Source organism: Lutra lutra, chromosome 7 (genome assembly GCF_902655055.1).
Source record: "Lutra lutra chromosome 7, mLutLut1.2, whole genome shotgun sequence".
In the NCBI taxonomy this organism is placed as follows: domain Eukaryota; kingdom Metazoa; phylum Chordata; class Mammalia; order Carnivora; family Mustelidae; genus Lutra; species Lutra lutra.
Genome location: NC_062284.1, coordinates 40109531 through 40124521, shown reverse-complemented (window position 1 = coordinate 40124521; position 14991 = coordinate 40109531). Strand labels below are relative to the sequence as shown.

The 14991-nt window shown below is 38.6% G+C and overlaps 1 protein-coding gene and 1 pseudogene across 9 annotated transcripts in view; one reads left to right on the top strand and one right to left on the bottom strand.

Moving 5' to 3' along the window:
• The window catches only part of RNF111 (ring finger protein 111), a 128513-nt gene that overhangs the window by 85088 nt on the left and 28434 nt on the right, over window positions 1–14991 (bottom strand). The window contains exon 1 of one of the 9 annotated variants that reach the window (XM_047736162.1): window positions 11381–11760. The exons of 7 other annotated variants lie outside the window; for them this stretch is intronic. The gene's annotated coding sequence lies outside the window, so the exon portion shown is untranslated. Of the gene's footprint in view, window positions 1–11041; window positions 11288–11380; window positions 11761–14991 lie in introns of those variants that run through there. One more of the 9 variants, XM_047736163.1, reaches the window with a different exon arrangement.
• LOC125103752 (60S ribosomal protein L30-like) lies at window positions 6247–6733 on the top strand (annotated as a pseudogene).

Sequence of the window (14991 nt, the reverse complement as noted above, 5' to 3'; positions counted from 1 at the left end):
CCAGATCAGGAGGCCTGTATGGAACTACGTGCCATGTTTTTATTCCATTTTATCCTCACTAAAAACTATTATCTCCAAGGAACTAAGAATTGTAAAAGGAAACTTGCGTAAGGTCTGACAAACAAACATTTGGATTTTAATTCTTATATAAGTTGCTGGGTTTGGTCTCTCATTTTTATTTTTTTTTTAAGATTTTATTTATTTATTTGACAGAGAGAGATCACAAGTAGACAGAGAGGCAGGCAGAGAGAGAGAGAGGGAAGCAGGCTCCCTGCTGAGCAGAGAGCCCGATGCGGGACTCGATCCCAGGACCCTGAGATCATGACCTGAGCCGAAGGCAGTGGCTTAACCCACTGAGCCACCCAGGCGCCCTGGTCTCTTATTTTTAAAATAAATGTATAGTTACGTGGGATTTCATATGTTCACTTAACACTTCAGTTTCCATGACATTATTTTCATATAAGACTATTATGTAATTCAACCACTATTTCTTCTATTTACCATGGAGATTTCTGGAACTTAGCTTCCACAGTGGGAGAATGCTAAAGGTTTACTAAAATGGAAATAACTGGGGCGCCTGGGTGGCTCCGTGGGTTAAGCATCTGCCTTCGGCTCAGGTCATGATCTCAGGGTCCTGGGATCAAGCCCCACATCAGGCTCCCTGCTCAGCAGGAAGCCTGCTTCTCCCTCTCCCAGTCCCCCTGCTTGTGTTCCCTCACTCGCTGTGTCTCTCTCTGTCAAATAAATAAATAAAAACGGAATAACTACTACAAATAAGAGAAGGACCAAATGCTATGGAAAAACAGAAGGGACAGCCATTGATTCTACAGATTCACAGAAGTTAAAGAGCTGGTCCCTAGAAGTAGAATTTCCTCAATTGGAGAAGAATAAAAGCATAGCAGAGGAATGGCGGGCAGGAAGGTGGTTACAAAAATAGATGCTTTAGGGCGCCTGAGTAGCTCAGTGGGTTAAGCCTCTGCCTTCGGCTCAGGTCATGATCTCGGGGTCCTGGGATCGAGTCCCACGTCAGGCTCTCTGCTTTGCGGGGAGCCTGTTTCCCTTTCTCTCTGCCTTCCTCTCTGCCTACTTGTGATCTCTATCTGTCAAATAAAGAAATGAAATCTTAAAAAAAAAAAAATAGATGCTTTATTTTAAACAATCAAAATTCTCTATATTCTCCCAGATGTACATAGCTAAAGTGGTCTGTGTCTGACCTACTCCTCCCCTTTCCGTTTTTTTATTATCAAAAAATATTTTTAAGTATAGTTGACACAATGTAACATTAGTTTCAAGTGTACAACATAGTGATTCAATCTCTCAATCTCTCTAGCTTACCACAAGTGAAGCTACTATCTGCCACCATACAATGCTATTACAGTACCACAGACTATGTTCCCTATGCTGTACCTTTTATTCCTGTAACTTGCTCATTCCATAATTGGAAGACTGTATCTCCCACTCCTCTTCACCCAATTTGTCCCTCCCCTCTGGCAACCATCAGTTTATTTATACATCTGATTCTGCTTTTGTTTATATGTTTCTTTTGGTTTTTAGATTCCACATATAAGTGAGATCATATGGTATTGGTCTTTCATGACTTATTTCACTTAGCATAATATCCTCTAGATCCATCCAAGTTGTTGCAAGGAGCAGGACCTCATATTTTATAGCTGCATAGTATTCCATAAGATGGCCAGTTTTATCTCACAGTACACAGAGTTCTTTAAAGAAATGTGATTTCACAGGGGCACATGGGTGGCTCAGTTGGTTAAGCGAATGCCTTCAGCTCATGTCATGATCCTGGAGTCCTGGGATCAAGTCCCTCACTGGGATCCCTGCTCGGCAGGAAGTCTGCTTCTCCCTCTGACCCTCCCCCTTCTCATGTCTCTCTCTCTCAAATCAATGAATAAAATCTTCTTTAAAAAAAAGAGAAAAGGGCGCCTGGGTGGCTCAGTGGGTTAAGCCGCTGCTCTCTGTCAAATAAATAAATAAAATCTTTAAAAAAAAAGAAAAAAAAAGAAAAAAAATGTGATTTCACAGAAAATACAATCAAACCCGTAACAGTCATTCTATAGATGTTCTGCAATAAAAATCTTACATGACATGATTTTCTTCAGCTAATGACTACTTTATATTAAAAAAAAAAAACAGCTGTCAAAAACAAAAAACAAAAAACACAGCTGTCATGGTAGATTTAGACTTCGTAAAGTGAACCTATTTACAAACCTAGTTACATGTGTATTTTTCCACATATTCAAACATGATTTGGGGGCACCTGTGGACTCAGTCAGTTAAGCACCCAACTCTTGAATTCAGCTCAAGTCATGATCAAGGTCGTGAGATCAAGCCCCATGTGAGGCTCCAGACTAGACATGGAGCTTGCCTAAAGGCAAGCTAAACTAAAGGGAGTTCTCTCTCCCTTTACCTCTGGTTTCCCCATTCCCCACAAAGGCACTGGCTTGTGTGCACTCTCTCTCTTAAAAAAAAAAAAGAGAGAGAGAGAGAGAGAGAGAGAGAATATTTTAAAAATAAACAAATGTGATTTTTACACTAAAAGTTGGAGAGCCCATTTCTATATCAATAATGTAACTTCCTCCTGATATTTATCAAAAGCAAAAGTTCGTATTTTGTTTAAACATATTAAATTACACAAATAACTTTATCTCAGATTTCCTTGCAATCCCCACTAAATGAAAAAAACTTTTAATTCTTTCTCTCTCACACACAGAATCTAATAGCAACAAAGAGATAACTACAAAATCTTAACATCTCTCCAAAAAGAGAACAAAAAAAAAAATGACTGAAGTCATGAAAGCTAATACAAGAATATTTCTTTTTTTTTTTTTTTAAGATTGATTGATTGATTGATTTGACAGAGAGAGAGAGGTGTCACAAGCAGGCAGAGAGGCAGGCAGAGAGAGAGGGGGAAGCAGGCTCCCTGCTGAGCAGAAAGCCCAATGTGGGCTCAATCCCAGGACCCTGAGATCATGACCTGAGCTGAAGGCAGAGGCTTAACCCACTGCCTTAACCCAGGCGCCCCAAGAATACTACTTAAAATTGAAGGACCTAAGCCCTTGCTACCGATGTCCTCAGAGATCACCATTCTCCTCATCCACTCCACTCCAGCGACAACAGCTTCTTGGCTTTTCCTTGAGCAAAGTACAGCTATTACTACCTAATCTGCTCAGAATGATTGTCCCCCAGAGAGCCAAAAGGATCTCTCACTTGCTTCCTTTCGTCTGTCCTCAAATGTTTCCTTGTCCTTGAGAGGATCCCTAATCACCATATATTTAAAAAGTGAACCCCACCCCCCCATCTTCTCTTTCCAGCTCAGTTATTTCCATAATCACTATTTGTAGTATTTCCTTGTTTTCCCAACAGAGCTTAGTCTGTTTTCATTATTACCATGTGCCTCAAAGCTTAGAACTCACAGTTAATATTCAACAAATATATGCTGAATTATTACTTAAAACAATCTAAAATTGTGACACAACTACAATGGGAGAAAAAAGAAGAGTGGACTCCTTTTCCATAAGAGGTCAAAAGATAATACAAAAGATAACTACACAGCAATTCTCAAACTTTTTGATCTGTAAACCCTTTATCCTCTTTTTTTTTTTTTAAGATTTTATTTATTTATTTGACAGAGAGAGATCACAAGTAGACGGAGAGGCAGGCAGAGAGAGAGAGAGGGAAGCAGGCTTCCTGCTGAGCAGAGAGACCGATGTGGGACTCGATCCCAGGACCCTGAGATCATGACCTGAGCCGAAGGCAGCGGCTTAACCCACTGAGCCACCCAGGCGCCCACCCTTTATCCTCTTAAAAGTAAGTGAGAATCTCCCAAAAACTTTAAATATGTAGGTTATATTTATTAATATTAAAAATAAAATTGATAAATGCTGAAAGATTTTTCAAAAACAGTAATATGTAAACCCATTACATGTTAATATTAAGTAACATTTATGAATATAGTTTTTCAAAAAAGTTACTAAGAATAACACTATTACACAACTTTGCTAATCTCTTTAATGTCTGAATAGAAGAAACCTGGATTCTTAAATATGTTTCTGTATTCAATCTAATAAGAAATCCACCTTCACACATGTATGTACTTAAAAAAGAGAAGTGTCTTTAATAACTTATTCAGATACTGTGCATGTTATTCTTTGATATTATCTCAAAACTTAATAAATGTAATTTTGTAAATGTTATTTGCAGTGTTGAATCTGCTACCTTATCTATGAAACTTCATACCATTTCATTAAAAATCTATTGATTTATCTTGCCCCTAAGTAGATCTTTCACACACAGCATGATTTTGTAATATAATGCATTGGTCATATGAAAAAAGTTGGTCCATAAAGTTATGCCTATCTTCCAGAAACGGACACACTTAATTATATGATAGCCAAAAAAAAAGAAAAAAAAATCACATTTGTTAATATCCCTATCAATTTCATCAAAAAGGCCTTAAGAAGCTGCCAGGCTCATAGTGGCAGATATGTTTTCCAAAATTCTAAATTTTTGCTTGAAAGCCTTAACTGTATCTTGGTAATAATTTTCTATCAGTTGTTTTCCCTAAGGTGACAGGCTCACTTCATTTATTTTTGAGAACATACATACAAATACCCAAGTTTAAATAACTACAGCTTGTCGTTCTTTCAAGTAAAAAAATGGTTCCATTAAAAAAAAAAAAAAAAGCAACTAAGTTTGCTAGTTCAGCCTGCAACTCAATCACACACGTATTTTTCTTTAAGGCAAGCATAATTTGGGATGGGGGAAATATAACATTCTTCTCATTTTATCACATGAAATATTAAAAAGACATGCATTCAAAGGTCGAGATTAATAAAATTAACAGATTTTACTGCTTTATAAAGGACATTCTTTTTTTATTTTTATTTTATTTTTTTTAAGATTTTTATTTATTTGACAGATCACAAGCAGGCAGAGAGGCAGGCAGAGAGAGAGAGAGAGAGGAGGAGGCAGGCTCCCTGCTGAGCAGAGAGCCCAACGTGAGGCTCGATCCCAGGACCCTGGGACCATGACCTGAGCCGAAGGCAGAGGCTTTAACCACTGAGCCACCCAGGCGCCCTATAAAGGACATTCTTAAAAACTGTTTTTCATGGTTTTCATTTTTTTTTTAAGATTTTACTTACTTATTTGACAGAATGAGAGAGACTGAGAGAGGGAATACAAGTGGGAGAGGAAGAAGCAGACTCCCAGCAGAGCAGGGAACCTGATGTGGGGGTTCAGTTCCAGGACACTGGGATCATGACCTGAGCCAAAGGCAGACGCTAAACAACTGAGCCACCCAGGCGCCTCTCATGGTTTTCATTCTTAAATGAAACTGGTTTTGCAAATGTGTAGTAATGAAAAATATGAGGACTATTAGTACAGTCTTAGCCACTGTCTTAATAGGTATCGCAGGACCAGCAGTTTTGCCCATCACTGCGTTTGCCATCAATGCAAATGTCAATGTAGTTAAGTAGCGAAGAACTTAGTATCACTATCAAATAGTTTCAACCCAGCTGACCTTCTCAATACCCCCTCAAGAGTCCAGAGACCACCACACTCTGAGAACTGCTGCTCAAGATACATATAAAATATTAAGAGGAGATATATCTCCAGGGAAAAGAATTGGACAATAGGAAGACAGGGATGGCAAGGAAACTTATTTTTTCCCTGTACACCCTTTGTACTTGTGACTTTGGTTCCATTTGTATTGCTTTTATCTTTATCTAATTTATCTTTATAAATTATTTAAAACAACAACAACAACAAAAAGGGACGCCTGGGTGGCTCAGTCAGTTAAGTGGCTGCCTTCAGCTCGGGTCATGATCTTGACATCCTGGGATCGAGTCCCACATCGGGTTCCTTGCTCCACGGGGAGCCTGCTTCTCCCTCTGTTTTTGCCTGCCACTCCGCCTGCCTGTGCTCTCTCTATCTCTCCGACAAATAAATAGAATCTTTAAGGAAAAAACAACAATAATAACAAAACTGACATCACAAGTAACTAACTAGACATATAAGCATACTATTTAGAAATATAAAAGTAAATACCAGGAAAAAAATTTTAAGAGCTGAAAGTGTTTCCACTTACAAACTGGAACTAGGGGATTAGGAGGAATAGCTTAGACTATTATTTTTCATTATAATGAATATTGTGGAACTGACTTTTGAAACCACGTACATATTAATTGTTTCAAAAATTACCATTCAAAATGGTTTGGGGGTTTTGGTGGTTGCTCTTGGTTGGGGCCATCCTGCACCTAAGGCAGGAAGATGGTGGCATCGAGGAAGACAAAAAAGTCTCTGGAGTCCATCAACTCCAGACTCCAACTCATTATGAAAAGTTTAAAGTACATGCTGTGGTACAAGCAGACTCTGAAAACAATGAGACATGGCAAAGCAAAACTGGTTATCCTCGCCAACAACTGCCCAGCCCCTAGGAAATCTGAAATAGAATACTATCCCATGTTGGCCAAAACTGGTGTCCATCACTACAGTGTCACTAATACTGAACTGGGTACAGCTTGAGGAAAATACTACAGAGAATGCACACTGGCTATCATTGATCCAGGTGACTGATATTAAAAGCATGCCAGAACAGACTGGTGAAAAGCAAATCACACAAAATTTCTCTTTAATAACACCTGCCAGAGCTTGCTCAAAAAAAACCAAAACCAAAACCAATATATTGTCTGGAAAAATACTTACAAGTGAGGTTTAAAAGATAAATAAAGAAAAATAAACAAAAGATAAGTAAATAAAGCAAATACCCATGCTGCACTGGGTGAGAGAATGACTGTGAAACGTAACAAGCTTCAACAGTTAACTTTCTGAAATAACGTGCCTATGAGTTTCTACTCATATATGAAATATTATTCTGTATCATAATAAAACATTTCATTTAAAAGGCTAGTTAAAAAGCAACAATTTCCTTCAAACCAGAATGATGACTTAGTTAAAAATAAGTACGGGGATGCTTGGGTGGCTCAGCTGGTTAAGTGTCTACCTTCAGCTCAGGGGGATCAAGTCCCACATCAACTCCTTGCTCAGTGGGGAGCCTGCTTCTCCCTCTGCCTGCTGCTTCCCTTCCTTGTACGCGCTCTCTCTCTCTGACAAATAAATAAAATCTTTAAAAAGAAAAAATTATGCAAACCTCACATCATTTTTAAGTTAAGTGGTTAAACCCTCTACATACACAATGTAACACAAAGTAACATTTTATTTTTTTCTATTTCATTTGATCATAATTAAGATCAAACCAGAACTTACTTGTTTGAAAAAAATGGAATAGTTGTTTTATGATAAATATAATAAATTCCTACATTTTATCTAATTACTTCACAAATAAAATCTCCAAAGAAATATAAACCCATTATCAAAATCTAATTTAAGTTTCTCAGAGGATGTCCTGATCCAGGAAATAAGAGATTATTTCTACATATAAACAGTTAACTCAAAAGCAAATCGGACTCCCCACTAAAAAGGAGGGGCCATCTCAGAGAATAGCTGATTCCAAGACCGAAACATGAAAGATGTAAGAGGATTATGAACATCTTGCTGTGCCAGAAAGAAAGGAAATACTCACAAAAAATTGTTTGTCAAAAAGACACAGGAGCCATGGTGAAGAGGCTCCCACTAGACAAATGTGTGACAATCTGAGCATTAAAATTAATAAAGACAGTAACAAATTATAATTCATTGGATAAAATACATAAGTATTTATGTACATAAGTTGATACTGATAAGAGATAAAAGAATGCTTCTTCTATACAAGAGAAGGCCTACTGATAAGGTAGAGGAGATAGAAGAGTTTGAAATAAGCATTCTGCAACCACCAAAGTAAAAATCAGGGCAGGCAAGAATCATCAGTGGATGCTTATATAAACATAATATCATTATCATCCCTGACAAAATTAATAATAATTCCTTGATATCATCTAATATCCATTCACATTCAGATTCCCCCAAAGTGTTTTAAAAATGTTTTCCAAAAAAAGTGTTTCTACAATTGATTTGAGTGAGGATTTAAACGAGGTCAACACATTACATTTGGTTGCTATACATAAAATATTTTTAACCTTCCTTTTTACATTGTCTATCAGCAATTATGAAAAGGGCTAACACACAAACCAGTTTACACCTGTAAATTCTCTGAAATTAAACACAACCTAACGTACTTGCTGTTCCTTTTGTTTGCATGATTCCTCCAGATTACCAGTATGGCTGATTCTTTCTAGTTACTGATCACAAATCAAATTATCACCTCTAAAAAGAAGTTAGGCCCTCCCTAACCATTTAATCCACAGTAGAGCTCAATCTCCTTTCATCATTACATGGTCCTATTTTCTTCATGGCACTCAGCACTACCTCAAACTATTGTTTATTATGTTTCCCCCAGTAGAATGTCCACTCCCTGAAGGCAGAGTGCATTCTTCACTGAAGACCAAGAACAATGCTGAGAACATGAGACATTCAATAAATACATACTGAGTAACAAATAATAACTAAATAATAATGCAGTACCTCCACTTAAAATGTAAGTTCAACTTAGTATTTGTTTTTAAACACCTGTAGACCACTCCACATGTAATGGTTATGAGCTGCATACCTGTAGAAACCTGGGCCAGCTGTTACCAAGAATCAGTGGGATGCAGGAAAGAAAAAACAGAGGTGTAAGGCATACAAAATGCAATTCTGGACTTTGACCAATAATTACAGGTTTCTGGAAGAAAAGTTATTCAGGATGATTTAAAGAGCATTACCAGAAGTAAAATCAAGTTTCAATTCTCTGTATAATATGAGAGCTATTAAATCATATATATGGGGCGCCTGGGTGGCTCAGTGGGTTAAGCCGCTGCCTCCGGCTCAGGTCATGATCTCAGGGTCCTGGGATCGAGTCCCACATCGGGTTCTCTGCTCGGCGGAGATCCTGCTTCCCTCTCTCTCTCTCTGCCTGCCTCTCCATCTACTTGTGATCTCTCTCTGTCAAATAAATAAATAAAATCTTAAAAAAAAAATCATATATAATATCTATAATGGGACAGAAGCATATCTAGAATAATAAAAATGGCTTTATCATAGTTCCCCCTCCCCTAATATAAATAGGAAAGAATTTAACTCAGTATAGCACTTCTTTTTGGGAACCGGATCATGATGAACACACCAATAGGTACCAAAAGCACCTAATCAAAAATATAAACCACTGAATTGGGGATCTAGAGAAAACTAGAAAACCATCCTACACTTCTCATTTAACAATTGAGAGGATCTAAAGCTAAGGATGATTACCAGTAACGTCACAAATCTAATGAATAGCAAGCAATGCTAGATATAAAATTCAGATCTCCAAACTAGGGACTCTTCCACAGGATAATGTCATCCATAGAATGTTAATGTCAAGCTACTAACATACTTTAATCACTATCATTTTTCATACTGTCACTTCTTTTCTTCCCATTGAAGTCCTAGCTCAGAGGGGGAAAAGTCAAACAGGATGCATACAATTATGCTCTAAGAAAACCGTGTTACAGAAACCCCTCTTTGGAAAAATAATAAAAGGTCTAAAAAATCTAATTAGTCCGATTACATCAGTTTTTCATCCCATTTTACATTTTATAATGAAAATACCTGCTGACCATTCCTTTACTCTAAACATGTAAACTCTTATTCTCTTATTTTAAACACAGGTATAGGTATTTCTTAATTTTATCTGTAGAAATAAAGTATTGAAATGAAATTTCTCAAGGGGTGACCTCCACTATGATATACTTTTCACCAAAATAAATTTATTTTAATAACATCTTTCTTCAAAAACCAACTCCAGTGAAAGAACATGCAAGTGACCAACAAGCACCAACAGGAAAAAAGTAACAGAAAGAGCCACACACACAAGATGCAGTACCTCTGTAAACAAGGAAAGTCTCCAGTCTTCCCGGTTCCCTATAATATTGTTCAGACCAGTTCACAAACACCCTCACCAGTTTTTAGAATACTATTCTGAATCTTAAACAGCAAACAAATGAGCAGGAGAAAGATATCATTTGCCCAAGGTTAAATGACAAGAGGTGGGCAAAAGTAAAATAATTAAAGGCTTAAAAAAAAATTAAAAGATTTCAGAGTAAGAGGGCTGCTTCTCATCCTGTTTTGTCTCACAAAGGCAACCAAAGACTGCTGTTAATATGAAAAGCAACATAGTTTATATTGACATGAAAATTTTTACTAAAAACCACACAGTAGTAACAAACTATCAATGTAGATCTTCACCACAATAAAGCTAAAACTAATATTAGAGAACTTCTATGTAATATCGAAATCACATTCTAACATTTGAAAGCAATCTCTCTCTCTCTCTCTCTCTCTCTCACACACACACACACACACACACACACACACACACGGGGGAGGAAATGGAACCTTAGCTTATCTTTTCCCCAGGCTGTTCTTTTTGGTTGAAAAGGACCCTAAACCAAAAAAATTAAACGTAAAAATACCAAGTGAAATAAACTCTGGATTAAGTCAGGTTCAAAAGCTAAAAGAACTATAAAATGAAGTCTATGTCAGCTGGCATCTTACCACTCCAAAGAGTTCTAAATTCATACTCCACATAAATCAAGAAACAGGAAAGCACACAATACAATGGAGTCGCCTCACAGTACCAACATGAACAAATTAAAAGAATAGCCTATACTTCCCGGTATTTTTTTTTTTAAGCGCTAAAACTCAGATTTGCGTTAAGAAGTATCTGTAAAGATCTATTATAACCTATTTGAAAACTATCGTGACAAACCTGTTTCCACAGAACAGAACAGACATTTCCACTACAGCCTTGCCCCTGACTCTGACAAATTATTTAAGGACAATAATAAAATACTGAGCTTCTTTTTTAACGACCAACAAACCAACTCTACACAAAAATCTGACGCGTCTGTATTTCTGCTGTTCCGCGGACGTTTCTCTGATCACAGAAAAAGGCAACTCCCTAGCCGTCAGGGCTGACTTAGCGCCCTCCAACACCCCGGGTGCGGGTTACCTTCATCACTCCATTGTCAAATCGCACTCCCACGCCTCAGTCCTCAGCCCCCTTCCTAGACTCCCGGGAGAGTCCAAAGAGGGAAAGAAATCCCCTCACCCACACTCCTTTACTGTGGGGTGTGGGTGTGTCTGTAGACGAAAGCTTTGCTCAAACACAATTAATTCTACTGCGGAGACCCAGACCCTAAATCACTGTGGAGCCAGCGATAACCGGCCGGTCGCCGACCCCAGCCTTCCGCGGCCGCAGCCCTTCCTCTTTCTCCCCTCCAGGCCGGCCCCTCCCCCGTTGCGCGCACGCGCGGCTTCCAATCGATCCCCTCCCCCCTAGTCCCCTCACCTTAATCATTAGCTACCCTCTTCCCAGAGTCCGGGAAAAACTGGCCCAGGAAGGCAGACAGGAGATGGAAGAAGGGTAGAGGATGCGTCGAGAGCTAGTGATCTGAGCCCCAGATCTCGGCCTAATAGGCCCCTATAGTCAAGAGCTACGTCTGTCACCGCCACCAAACCGTACAAGCGGCAGCGCCTGGTTCGGCCCAGTTCACACGGCTTGGGTTCAGAATGCCTGATTTGACCCCACAAGAGCTCCTTCCCCGAAACTGTGGGCGTTTCTGTGCTGCGCAGACCCAACACCTCGCCACCGTCGCCGCCACTGCTGCTGTTCTCCTGCCGCCGCTGCCGCTGCCGCCGCCTAACCAATCCCTCCTCTACCGAGCGAGCACGACACTCAGAGTCTTTACGACAGTTCGGAAAGTGAGAGCGCAGTAGCGTTCACGCCTCCATCTGTTTCTGCGCCTGCTCAGCTTCTTGTTTCTCAATGTCCCGCCCCTTCTTACCCAGCCCTCCCCCTTTGTACTCGCTTTATGAAGTCTATTAGCGAAGCAGAACGGTTTAATACAGCTCATTATTTTGTTTTCCTTGCTGATTGTGTTCTATATTTTCGCAATATACTATTTCTTGGCTAATTTCTTCGTAACTTAAAAAAAATACACCTAACCACAGGATTATTGATTATAGTTATGGTACGGTTAAACAAAAACATCACGGTTTACTGTCTTTCACAAGAAAATGATACCCAAATCATACTTGCTAATGATATAAAGATCACAGCACCCCGCTCTCAAAGTGAATTTGCTTCCAGCATCACATCAAAGGTAGTAATAGATATCCTGGGAAATAACTGTACAATCACATACGCCTTGTTAATTATTTTATGAAAAATCAGGAGATAGCAAATGCTTCATTATGTGCTTTAGGGGGATGCAGGCAAGGAGAATGCAGGCTTTGGAATCAGTCATACAGACTCCCTTTCAAATCCGGATGATGCCAATAAACAGCAGTCTGATTTATTAGACCTTTATAAATCTTCCCCCAGAAATTAAATGTCAGTTATACCTCCTTAAAAATAAAATAAAAGTAGGGCGCCTGGGTGGCTCAGTGGGTTAAGCCGCTGCCTTCGGCTCAGGTCATGATCTCAGGGTCCTGGGATCGAGTCCCGCATCCGGCTCTCTGCTCAGCAGGGAGCCTGCTTCCCTTCCTCTCTCTCTGCCTGCCTCTCTGCCTACTTGTGATCTCAGTCTGTCAAATAAATAAATAAATAAAATCTTAAAAATAATAAAAATAAAAAATAATAAAAATAAAAGTGTATCTTAAGCCAAAAAAAATTGTTTCCTTCTCTATAAATTGAGATAACATTTACCTCAAAGGGTTCTTCTGAGATTAAATAAGTTTATAAATGGAAACATTTATTTCCAATTAAATGTTCAATAAACATTAATTCCCCTCCTTTGTCATCAACTATCAATTTCAATATGCTTTCTTTTGTTCACTCATGTTCTCCATATTGTTCTGTGAATAAAATATTTTAAAATAATAATAAACCAGAAAGGATTGCAGATTGTGTGGGAAAACTGGTAGAGCATTGCACTAGGAAATTTTCTCAATCCTCCTATTTTCTGTCTCTAAGTATAAAATTCTGCCTGAACCATCTTATCTACTGCCATGATTTCAATTGTTATTGACCCCTGACTTCTCAATGTTATGTATTTCCAGAACTACATTTCCAGACCTAACATTTTTCCTCAAGCTATTGACCTGTGTTCTTCAAAATGGTAGACACGACCCACATGTAGCTATTGAGCACTTGACATGTGGCTAGTACACATTGAGAAGGGCTGCAAGTGAAAATTAACTATGCAATTCAAAGATACAATATAAAAAATTTTATAAAAATTTGAATAATTTTTAATACTCATTACATGTTGACATGATATTTTGGATATATTGAGGTAAATCAGTGGTTCTCAATCTGGTACAGTTTTGTGTCCCCACTTTGGGTTGCTTAGCAGTATCTGGAGACATTTTTGGTGTTCACAACTCCGGGGAAGGATGACTACTGACGTCTATTAACAAGAGGCCAAGGATGCTGCTAAGCATCCTACAATGCACAGGTCAGCCCTCCACAACAAAGAATTCCCTGGCTGAAAATGTTAATAGTACAGTTGAGAAATGCTGGGATTAAATAAAATAAACGATTAAAGTTAATTTACCTGGGTTTTTTTTACTTTATTAAAATATAACTATTATAACTTTAAAGTTACATTTGTAGCTCACATTATATTTCTTTTTTTTTAAAGATTTTATTTATTTATCAGAGAGAGAGAGGAAGAGAGAGCGAGCACAGGCATACAGAGTGGCAGGCAGAGGCAGAGGGAGAAGCAGGCTCCCTGCCGAGCAAGGAGCCCGATGTGGGACTCGATCCCAGGACTCTGGGATCATGACCTGAGCCAAAAGCAGCCGCCCAACCAACTGAGCCACCCAGGCGTCCCTGTAGCTCACATTATATTTCTTTTGGACAGTGCTACTGATCTAGATCCACACGGCTATTTTACTGGATGTGTCATTTCCACTTTAATGTACCACAGTCATCTCTAACACATCATGTTAAAATAAATAAATAAATAAATAAATAAATAAATAAATAAATAAGGGTAGTTATATTGTTTTTACATGCCATACATTTCGGTCTTTCCTGTCTCAGTCAATAAGACCAAGTAAACTAACTAGAAACCCAAAAGTCATCTTTGACTATTCTCTCTTCCTCATTCTCTATCTCTAATCAGTAAGTCCTTCTAATTCTGTCTCTGTAATATCTCAAATATTGAAAATGGACCCATTCCTCTCAATACTCTACACCAGTCCAGGTCTTTAGTATCTTTAGTTTCAAGCAGTCATTGTATTCTAAGGGCACACACCAAATACATGATCACTGTCTTACTTGTAGTCTTTTCCAAGACCCAAAAAACAAAGCTATTATTTACACTCTAATGTGGAAGGGACAGGATGGTGTAATAGTGCTCTAAGAATACAAAGATGGAACACCATAGTCAAACCAAGAGGAAGTGATGTTTAAACTAAATTTTGCAACATAGATGAAAACAGTTAAATAAAGCAAATAGAGAGGACATTCCAGGCAGAAAGATTAATACATGCTAAGGTACAGAAACAGAATGAAACAAATTCTCTAGTAGGATCTACTAAATGTGTCATGTAGAGAAACTATTCAGTGATGAGGAAAGAAATGTAGAAAGAAATGGGTTAAGGGGGAGTCTGGGTAGCTCAGTCATTAGGCATCTGCCTCCGGCTCAGGTCTTGATCCCAGCGCCCTGGGATCGAACCCCACATAGGGCTCTCTGCTCAGTGGGAACCCTACTTTCCCTCTCCCACTCCCCCTGCTTGTGTTCCCTCTTTTGCTGTGTCACTGTCAAAAAAACCCAAAACTTAAAAAAAAAAGAAAAGAAATGGATTACGTATGGTTGTTTTTGCTAGGATGAGGAGTTTTAACTCTTTTATACTCAAGACTCTGGAAAGCCATGAAGGGAAACCAACCAGAGAAAAAAACAATCAGATGACTATTAGATACAGCATTATATAAGCAGAGTAGAGGGTGGA